The following is an 11,457-nucleotide window of genomic DNA, read 5'->3' as shown; positions in this document are numbered from 1 at the left end:
TGAGCTTGAATCATGATTATCAGATTGTGACACCAAGAAAGTTGAAGGATGTATTGATGTTCCGAAAACATGAGTTGGTAGTAAATAACAACCACTTGGTGAAGCAAATGCGTAACGCGAGGAAGTCAAGGGTTAAGGTCTCACAGATGTATAGTTGCTTTGCACGTGAGCGAAATGGAGTTGATCAGATGGCATTTACATAGAAGGACTTGGAGAATGCATGCAATGGCAGAGAAGAAGAAATTGTAGGACTTTAGATACTAATAAGCGGAATTGCATGAATCATATTCATAAGCATCTAAAGTCTAAACACCAAGATCAATGCACAACACAAAAAGAACAAATAATAATACCTTTGAAACGTGAATCCACGTGCAATCGAGCAAGAACAACGGGAGATAAAGAACCCTAAGTGTGATTCCTCTACTTAGTCCACAGGCACAGATCAAACCTCGACTATTGCTAGTTAGTTGTGATTAAACCCTTTGTAGACACCCATTTGTGTCTCCCAAAAACCAAACCCAGTGATGAGTACTTTTCACGTCGAACCATAATCGGATGAAGTGAAAGTGTGGAAAGTCTAGTGTTGCAGATAGTTTTTAATTCTTTTCGATCTCTCTGTTTTTGAAAACCTATTTTAAGAAAACACCCAATCCAATTTGGTTTGGTCCATGTCAAGGGTCCAATAATAGTGTAGTTGGGTCGGGTTCAAAAAGAGCTTTTCAACGATATATTGTAAGCCCAATTCCGATGAATAATGAGGAAGTTATGGCCAAATTACTAAACTGGGCCCGGTTTGATCCTTATATGCGGCTCAATGATCTAGAGGAGGGCCTAATATTGATTTATCATTCCTAATGCAATTAGAATTGATTTTAGTCTTCTAGATTCTTCTAGAAGGTTCTTTTCATTCCTAATTTAATTAGCATTGATAAATTGACTTTGGTTGACTTTTTAAAGTTTTAATCAGAATAAAAGAAGTGTTTTTTAAGGAAAATACAATTTTTCCCTTCTGTACGGCTAAATTTTATCAAAATTAAGAACACGTGTGAAACTGATTATTAGCACCTGGCGACAGCATTAGCGCCTGGCGCTAACCTTCAGCGCCTGGCGCTAATGGCCAGCGTCTGGCGCCAATCGTGTTTTGTTCTCGTTGAAACTCTGATTTGTTTTTCTATCTGTTCGGCTGATTTTCTCTATAAATAGCCTCCTTAAACCTCCGTTTTTAATAATCAATTTCCATCAACTCTCTAATTCTTTTTCTCACCAACTCTCATCAAGAATTTCTTGATTTTCTCTCTCTTTCTAAACCAACCCTTTTACAAACACAATTCCTCATACATTAGATCTAGACACACCTAGCCAAGTTCGAAGTTGCCTTCTCCCTAGACGTGAAAGGTTTTAATTTATGAGGGTTTGGTTCCAAATTTCTCTTTCAATTATTTAATTTAATTGTTTTTTTATTATTTTCCTTGAAGTTACTAACACGTGTATTTTGTTATTAGAAAGAGGTACGAGGCATCCAAGTAAGTGCTTTAATTGTGTGCATTGTTATTATGATATAGAAATCATGTCTAGGTTGTTATTATGATTCCTAGTATCATGTTAGGATGCTTGATGTTTTGAATGACAACAATGATTCCTAGTATTATGTTTAGGGGAAAGGTTATAATATCAAATATGCTTAGTATGATTCCTGCGATGCTTCCTACTTTCTTTCCTAATATTCATGTTAGTATCATGTTAGGGATATATATTTGATTTTTATTGTTTAGTGACATGCTAGGTGTAGACACTTAAAAATGTCTCCCCAAAACCAAACCCGATGATGAACACCTTTCACCGCCATTATTGGTCGGGTTGAGTATTTAGTCTTTGGAGTGCTTAAATCCATGTTCTATCCAATATATTTTACGAACCAATCCATTTCCTAGCTCATTTTCCTAAACCATAACCTATTTTCCACTTTTCGTATCCAAATCGCAAAACCGAGCTAAACTGATTTTTTTGTTCTTATAATTTTGATCCAATTATTATTTGGTTGGATAGGCCTTGAAATAAGCTTTCCAACCATATATCATAAGACCAATTTCGAGCTATAATGAAAAAGATATGAGCAAAACACTAAACTCGGCCCAAGACCGACACTCTTCCACTAAAACGGCCATATCTTAAAATCTACAAATCATTTTGACCTGATTTTAATTTGGTTGGAAAGTAGACTTGATAATATTTCCAATGATATATTATATTTCTTATTTCAAGTTACGGATCAAAAGTTATGATAATTTTAAAAACGGGTAAAAAACTAGAATCGTCGCGCAGGCAACAAAACCACCGTGTCACGGGGCAAAGTGACGTAGAACGGGGCCTGGTACCGTGACACGGGAATTCTCAACGTGTCACGGTGCCTGGTGCCGTGACACGGGAATTCTCGTGCTTATTTCCGCGTACTTTTCACGTGAAAATTCCCCGCGTCACGGGAGATGGTGACGTGGCACGGGGTATGGTACCGTGACACGGGATTTTTCACCGTGTCACGATGCTTTCCCGTGTCTTTTCCGCATTTCTTTTCCAGGCGCTTAAGAATCTGGACGCAAAAACTCCACCGTGTCACGACATGTCTTCCCGTGTCACGGTGCACATCCCGTGACACGGGATTGCTCCGTGTTTTCTCCGCGTAATCCCTAAACGCGTTTTCACTTCCCGTAACCTAATTATTTCCCGCGTCACTCAGTTTTCCCCCGTGTCACAGGATTTTCCCTCATCTGACGGTGCCTTCCCCCGTCTGACGGTGCCTTCCCCCGTCTGACGGTGCCAGGCACCGTGTCACGGTGCTCTTTGCCGTGACACGGTGTTTTTTTTAGGGTTTTTATCTTTTTAGGGTTCTGTGTGTTCCCTCTGCTCATTTTCCCTATAAATAGGACCCCCCTTTCTGCAGTTTGGGGCATCAAATCCTTCTTTCTTTCTCTCTTTTACACCGAAAATCATTCTCTTCTCTTTCTCTCGTATTTTAAGCCTTAAACCTATATTCCGAATTACATCATTCTTCCCCTAAGCACTCCAAGGAGTTTATACTTAACTCGAGGTTCTGTCCTTAAACCAAGGCGTGAAAGGTACAAATAACTGAGGGTTTGGACCAAATCAACTCTACTTTTTATTTAATTTAACTGTTTCAATTTGATTTATATTTTAATTGAAGTTACTAACAATTTATTCATGATGTAGCAATTTAAAGGAATGTGCGGAATGTGAGTAATTAATTAATTTAGTTACTCTTATTTTATTTTAATATTTCTAGCATCATGATTAGGTTATTTTATATTTGATTTGACTAATGATATTATTGTTAAATTGCTTCCAATATTAATGATAATTCTATTATATTTTTTATGATCACCATTTTGCATGTTTAAAGGGAATATGTAATTGAAAATCACGCCTAATAAGAAAATTTGGACAACCGATTTAGGTTCCTTTTTAATCTTGTTATTAATTCAAGTGATCACTAATTTTTTAGAATTATATGTTGCATTAATATTCAACCAATTTAGCTTAATAATAGTTTGAAGCGAATTGAATATTTTGTTTGTATGCCTTTGAGATCGTATGAATCACTTTTCACTATAAGAATCGAGTAGAGGCCAATACGGGCGAATGTGACTCCATGACTCACTTCGTACCATCATCCCCGATCCTCCTTTCGTGGTTTCGAACCATATGAATGGGGTGTAACCTTCACGGGTCAATCGTTGTTGCCTATCGTTGTCCTTTATTCGTGGTTGCCTTTTATGATCCGTGAACGGTTTACAAGTTCCTTAAAAACTTGTTGGCGGCTCCCTACTTTGCTTTGTCCCTAATCGTATTATGTCAATTCCCACTTCCTATGAGTGCCAAGCATATTCACAACATGCTTAACATAGGCGCACTTCGAACGACGCCTACACTAGGGTTTGTTATTAATCTTGTTAGTATCATGCCTAGGATCTTGCTATTATTATGCTTTAATATGATGATGATGATGATGATGATTATTATTATTATTATTATTATTATTATTATTATTATTATTATTATTATTATTATTATTATTATTATTATTATGCTTAAACATGAATATTATCATTATTTTTATGATTATTATTATGTTGCTTGATGCTTATTTATTGTTATTGCTTGATCATGCCTTTTATGCATGTTTAAAGGGAATTTGTACTTGTAATCATGCTTAATAAGATAATTTATAATCTTGTTAAAAGATGGTTGGTGTCAATAAGAAACCTTTCTGCCGTCTTCCAAGCTTGTCCCGAATGACTTTTTATTATCCCTTCAGGGTAAAAAGACAGTACGACCTACTTTAAACAATTCCTTCCAGGGACCTTCGTTGTCCCTATGAATTTCCTGTCTCTCAAGAAGTAGACAAATTTGATACTTATTGGAGCGCTAGACCTTTATGGGAAGTTATTACCCAAAAGGTTCCTCCTTCCTTGCCCAATGATGTGAAGAAGTGGCTTCTGAAGAAACCTTCGAAGCACATAATAATTCAAGTGATCGCCAATAATAGTTTTATTTGTGCATTAATATTCAACCAACATAGATAACAGATTTAGGGTTACACCTATTGATTGCATGTTAGTCAGAAAGCGCACATGAATACGAGAAGAATAAAGTAGAGGCCTATTATTAGGGCAGGTTCAATCTCTTGTAGGTTGGATTTGTACCTTCATCCCCGAACTACCAGTCATGGTTTCAGACCTATTGGAGTTGACGATCTCCTGGATCGTTATGGGGTGTAACCTTCACCTCGTGAACGGTTTACAAGTTCCTAAAACTTGTTGGCGACTCTTTTGCTCTAGCTTCCTTCCCTTTGGACGCCACCGTACTTTAGTGTATGATCATAGTGGGGTTCAAGTTTGGGGTAATGCTTGAAATATTCCCTACACCCTTTTAATCAACCTTCTACGAGAGTGAGACACGAACTAACCACAATCCACCACCATGAACACCACGAGCCACTAAGGAGGTGGCCGGCCGTACGGATAGGGAGAGAGAGACTAGGGGAGGGCCGTCACCACTAAAATTCGGTCAAATTGCGACCGTTTTTCTACGACCGTCATTAAAACAGTCGCAACATATAAAATTTGCGACCTATTTATATGCGGTCGTAGTTTTGCGACTGTTTTTAAAGCGGTCACAAATTTGCGATCGCTTTGCGACCGACTTTGGCTTATTAAACCGACACAAAGATATTTAAATAATTTTTTAAAATTAAAATACGTGAGCAAAATAATTCTAAATAAAAATAAACCTTTTGCGACCGCTTGTAATGGTCGCAAATTGCACAAAATGCGACTGGTTGAAAATCGGTCGCAAGTCTACGACCGCTTTTACCGATCGCAAAATATATTTTTTTTAAAAAAAAAGGATATATAAGACGGATGACACCCTAACCCTAACTTCCTCTAAGCCTCACGCAGCTCCCCTTCTCTCTATCTCTTTCCTTTCTCTCTCTTCTCACGCCCCTTTCTCTCTTCCCTTTCCTTTCTTTTATTCTCCTCTTGCCTTTGTTCTGTTTTCACCGAAAATTACATCTCCATTTTCGTTCACATTCAATTTTTATTTCCTTTTTCTTCTTCATTCTTTCCAGATCTAGAGTTTTGTTGCTCGAATTTTCGTTAACAAACGAATTATGGGGTTCGGATTATCTTCAATAAGCGAATTATTGTTAAAAATTCCAGATCTGGAGTTTTTGTGGTTGAATTTGACCATATAAACCTAAAGAGGAAGAAACATTGGGAAATGTATGTTGATTTTTCTGAAAATTTTGTTTGCTTATATTTACTTTTGATTTTTGTTGTTTTATTTCGTTTTTTTTCCGATTTTTTGGTCGGATTTAAGTTTGATCTTTAATGTTTGGTCGAATTTATGTTTAAGTTTTTGGGTGAATTCTGTTCTAACTTAAGTTTGATTATTGTTCAAGTTTTTTTTTTTTTGGTTAATTTTTTGGTCGGATTTTGGGTTTAATATGAGGGTTCAATTTATTTTTATTTATTTATTTATTTATTTATTTATTGTTTATTACCGTGGGTTGAATTTTGAGGGTATAATCATTCTGGGTTTAGTTTAGTGTGTTTTTTTTTGGTTGAATTTTTGGTTGAGTTTTTGGGTGTAATTTTCTGGGTATAATTTTTGGTTGAATTTTTTGGGGGTTTTTTTAGGTTTAATAATTATTTGATATATTCATATTTTGTTTGGGCGGTGGTGTAACTAGTGGGCGGTGGTGTAACTGGTGGGCGGTGGTTGTTGCTGGAGTTGGTTTACGGTGGGGATTGGTAGTGGGGCTGGGTAGGCAGTAGGAAGTGGGGTGCGTTTAGGCGAATTTTTTTTTTTTTTGAAATTTAGCGACTGTCTTTGGAAGTCGCAAATTATCAGAATTTCGACCGACACAAAAACGGTTGCAATTAATATAATTTACGACCGTTTCACACACGGTCGTTGAAAATAAGAAAACAGTCGTAAAAGAAATTGCGACCGTCAACCAGCCGTAATTTTGGATTTTTGTGACCAAGAAAATAACGACCAGCTTGTTACGACCGTTGACGGTCGCAATTATTTTTTGCGACCGTTTTTGCTATTTTTAGCAACCATTTGCGACGGTCGCAAAAACCGATTTTTTTAGTAGTGTTTGAGAGTGAGAGAGAGAATTAGGGTTTGGGACTTGGTTGCTTGAATTAGAATTAATTGACTTGTGAATTATACTGTTAATCTAAGTCATGGATCTTATTTATAGATCACATCTCTAAATAAGAGTCAATGTCAAGCCCAAACTCCTTGTCCTAATCAAACTACTCTAGCCCAACACTCCTTATGGTATGCCAAGTAGCCCAATCAGAAGCCGCCACGTGTCACTGGTAGAGGTGCCACCTGGACCTTTGAGATGATGACACGTGGTAGGCAGGCATCCGTTCGATCTGGGATGATTGATGATCCAGAATGGACATTAGGAGGGCGACACGTGTCACCCTAAGAGGCGCCCAAATAGCCTTTTGGGATCAGTGACACGTGTCACTCAGATATCGCTTCTGAAATGGCGACCTTCAAGGGCCCAAACCTTGAGGCGCCGTTTTGCGGCGTGCCCTAATCCCTAGGTCACCAGACCCTAGGGAGGGAACACTTTCCCAAAAGACCCTATAAATAGGGACAATTCCCTTATTTGAGGGCAGAATACACAGAACACGAGACAACACGTCACATCTACACATATTACAGAGCTGTCGTTTTCAGTAAACAGACAGTACCTTACCCAAGCTTGGAATCCGAGCAGATAACCTTATTTCCGCACGTTTTACTCCGAATACTTTACTAACTTAATCTTCGGAGGCGGATCACCGACCATCTGGCGGTCCGTTTGCTTTGCAAGTACAGGCGCCCCTTGCTGGATCCAGTCTTAGTGTTGTAACTCTCTCGAGGGACAAAAACCCCCGAAACATTTGGCGCCGTGTGTGGGGAGAGTATCTCTAAGATGGCTTCACAAGTCCCTGTACCGAATCCTGAGACCAATCGGCCTCCGGAAAACATAGTGGTCCAGACGGACCATGACTCAGGGGACGACGCTGATGTCGAAACCTATGTGGATCCTAACGGATCCCTCATCTCTAGACGCATCCGCAGTAAGGAAAAGCGAGAGCGTCACCCTAACCAGGCGGGGCCAAGAAAAACTGCTGGTCAGCCAAAGAAGCCCTCGGGGCGGCCGGGTGATCCTTCCCAGGCGGCAGGATCAACCCCCGTTACCCGAGACGAACTCATGAAACTCTTAAGCAGCCTCAGGGGTGAAATCAAACAACTTGCCTCCAAGAGGTCGTCTACTCCTAGAAAGGAGCAGTCGGCCAAAAAGCCAGCTCAAGCTGGTAAACAAAAATCGGTTAGGGACCGCCAGCCGACTCCTCATCCTACCCCCAAGGAGAAGGCTCGGCCCCAATTTGACCTTACCAGACTCCGTTTCCCAGAAACGGGTATAAGAAAAGCCATCTGGCATATACAGTCGGATGGTAGCAAGAAAACATTCTCCGATGCTCGACATTACATTGAGCAGAAGAAAACCCAGCTATCAGAGTCGGCTTCTACGTCGACCTACCATGATAGCTTTCGGAATACCTCTGCAAGGTATTCCCAGTCTGTACATGAGACTCCAGCAAGAAGCCCACGGGTTCAGTCTGGGCCTCATGTGATCCAATCGGCCTAGTACATGGCTCCGCCATTGTACCAATTGCCTGCTTTACCTTACATGCAGCCTGCCCTCTTTGGAGGCCAGGCGGCATACGGCTATCAGCCGATGGATTGGCAGCTCAGGCTGCAACACCTTGGAGATCAACCCTCTGCTTTCTCCAAGGAAATAACCGAAGCCGAACAACCGGCCAAGGTTAAAAATGTTTTGGTTGGAACCTATGATGGGACCTCCAACCCGGAAGACCACCTGCTAGCTTACACCCACCTCATGTATTTGCAAGGGTTGGATGATGCCGCATGATGTCGCTGTTTTCCAGCCACCCTGAAGGGCATAACCCAACAGTGGTTCGGTAATCTGCCAGTTGGTTGTATTAATAGCTTCAAGACGCTTGCGTTCTTGTTTGCTTTGAAATTTTCTATGAACATCTCTGCCAAAAAGACAAGCCTCAATTTAGGCAATGTACAACAGGGAGATAGAGAAGGCCTATGTTCCTATGTCAGGCGGTTCAATCTGGTACAAATCCAGATTCATGGGCTGTTTGATGAGGTCGCCTTCATAGACTTCTTTAAGGGTCTGAAGGACGGGTCTACTTTTAAGTATGAACTCGTCCGCAAACAAATTTTCACTATGAACTCGTCCGCAAACAATTTTTCACTTTGCAGGGAGCATTACGAGAGGCGGAAGCCTTTATACAGGCGACCGAAATCTGCTCCTCCAATAAGAAGTCGGACCCTAAGAAGTCCGACCGACAGAAGGAGAGTCGGCCTACTCAGCCGGCTCCTAAGCCAGAAGAGAGAAAAAAGAAAAAACAAATCTGGGCCATTGATAACTCTGATCAACCGGCCCAGAAGAAGAAAAAAGAGTGGAAACCGTACGTTCCAAGGTACGAGTTCCACAAGGACTGCTGCTCCATCCTCTTGGAAATCAAGGATCGGCTGACTCTCGAGAAGCCGACCCCTATGAAAGGTTCCGTTGAAAATCGGAACAAAAGCAAGCATTGCCATTTCCATTAGGATGTCGGCCATGACACGAACAACTGCTTCAGTCTCAAGCGGGAGCTTGACCGTCTGGCCGACAAGGGACAGTTGAAGTCCTATGTGAAGTCCAAAGTGACTTCCAAAGCAAACCCGGGGCAGTCCAAGAAGAAGACTCCTCAGCCTGCTGTTAGTGCCGAAACCGATGAAGATCTGGTATACACAATAGCAGGCGGATTTGCCGGGGGTGGCCCGACCATTCGGGGCACCAAGGACCGTCTGAGAAAGATGGTCAACTCTGTTGAAGAAGGAGAGGTGGCAAGCACATCCGCCTTCCCTAAGGTTGTCATCACCGAGCAGGACAGAGGCAAAGTCCATCGGCCGCATGATGACCCTGTGGTCATTGAATGCAAGGTGGCCAACCAACTGGTTGGTTGAATTTTGATTGACACAGGAAGCTCCTCGGACCTCATCGGCCTCAAATGCTTATCCAATCTCTAATACAAACCGGATAGCATGATAGAGGTCTCTTACACCCTTGTTGGGTTTGGGGGAGGACTTGTGCACCCAGTCGGACGAATTGACTTACCCGTCCGCGCGCCTGGGGAACAGGGGAGACAGTCGGCACATGACCATCTGTTTCCTAGTGGTTGAAGAGCTCACAGCTTACAACCTCATTTTTGGTCGACCCACTCTAAATAAGTGTAAGGCCGTCATCATTCCTTCTCTCATGCTGCTCAAATATGAGAAGGATGATGGAACAATCGGTTCCCTCAATGGGGACCAGAAGACGTCTCGAGAGTCTTATCTCTCGGACGTCAAGCCCGCGGCCGCAGCATCCGGCCGGGGCAAGCAGACAAATGACCTGGACGATGTCGAAGAAGAACAGTCGGCCCCACCAGCCAGAAAGAAAAGAAAGACTGATCAGCTGGTGGTGGTCAAAAACGAAAAACAATAGCAATCACTGACCGGGGAACGGTCAGATGATCTCTGTCCCCAGCTTGCTGGGCGAACACATTGATATCCCTCTGGACGACAGTCGCCCAGAGCGGACGGTTAAGGTGGGGACGGTCGCATTTGCTAAGCTGGGAGAGAGCCTGCACCAGCTGTTGAGAGAATTCAAAGACATCTTTGCCTTTGAAGTGGAAGAGATGATAGGCATCAGCCCGGATCTCGCTGTCCACAAATTCGCCGTGGATCCTAAAAAGAAGCCCATTCGGCAAAAGAAAAAAAACCATGGCGAGGAAAGAAGTCAGGCGGCAGCCGCCGAAGTTAAAAAGATGCTGGACGCCAAGTTCATTCGGCCATGCAATTTCCCTAAGTGGGTAGCTAACGTTGTGTTAGTAAAGAAGCCGAATGGAACTTGGTGCATGTGTGTTGATTACACAGACTTCAACAAGGCATGTCCAAAGGATAGCTATCCACTGCCTAATATCGACAATTTGGTCGATTATACAGCCGGACATGCCCTGATGAGATTTATGGATGCCTATTCAGGTTTCCATCATATCCCCCTGTGGAAAAAAGATCAAGAAAAGACGGCATTCGTCACTGATCAGGGGTTGTTTTGCTATACGGTGATGCTGTTTGGTTTGAAGAATGCGCCTGCTACTTTCCAATGAATGATTAATATGGTCTTCATTAATCAAATCGGAAGGAATGTAGAGGCGTACATTGACGACATGATAGTCAAATCCAAACAACAGGCAGATCATCTTACTAATCTCCGAGAAACATTCGCCACACTCAGGCGACACAAGGTCATGCTAAACCCAAAAAAGTGTGTCTTTGGTGTTGAGTCTGGGAAGTTTCTCGGATTTTTGATTGACCAAAGGGGAATAGAGGCCAACCCTGAGAAAATACAGGCGGTAATCGACATGCAGTCGCCCCGTACTGTGAAGGAAGTGCAAAAGTTAACAGGTTTTCTGGCGGCCTTGGGGAGATTCCTCAGTCGGTCAGGTGACAAGTGTCTCTACTTCTTCTAGGCTTTCAAAAAGAAGACCAACTTTGAATGGGGGGATGATGCAGAGGTGACCTTTCAAAAACTGAAAACTCATCTGCACTCTTTGCCAAGGCTTATTAGCCCTTTTCCCAAAGAGAAGCTCTTCATGTATTTAGCCGTCTCCGATCATGCCCTCAATGCCGTTCTCTTAGCTGAAAGAGACGACATCCAGCTCCCGGTGTATTTCATTCGCCACGTTCTAAGGAACGTGGAGCTTCGGTACCCCATGATTGAAAAATTTGGCCTTGCCCTTT

The sequence above is a fragment of the Chenopodium album genome, chromosome 2, assembly GCF_948465745.1.
Source record: "Chenopodium album chromosome 2, dcCheAlbu1.1, whole genome shotgun sequence".
NCBI lineage: Eukaryota > Viridiplantae > Streptophyta > Magnoliopsida > Caryophyllales > Amaranthaceae > Chenopodium > Chenopodium album.
Note: the sequence above shows the minus strand (reverse complement) of the source record.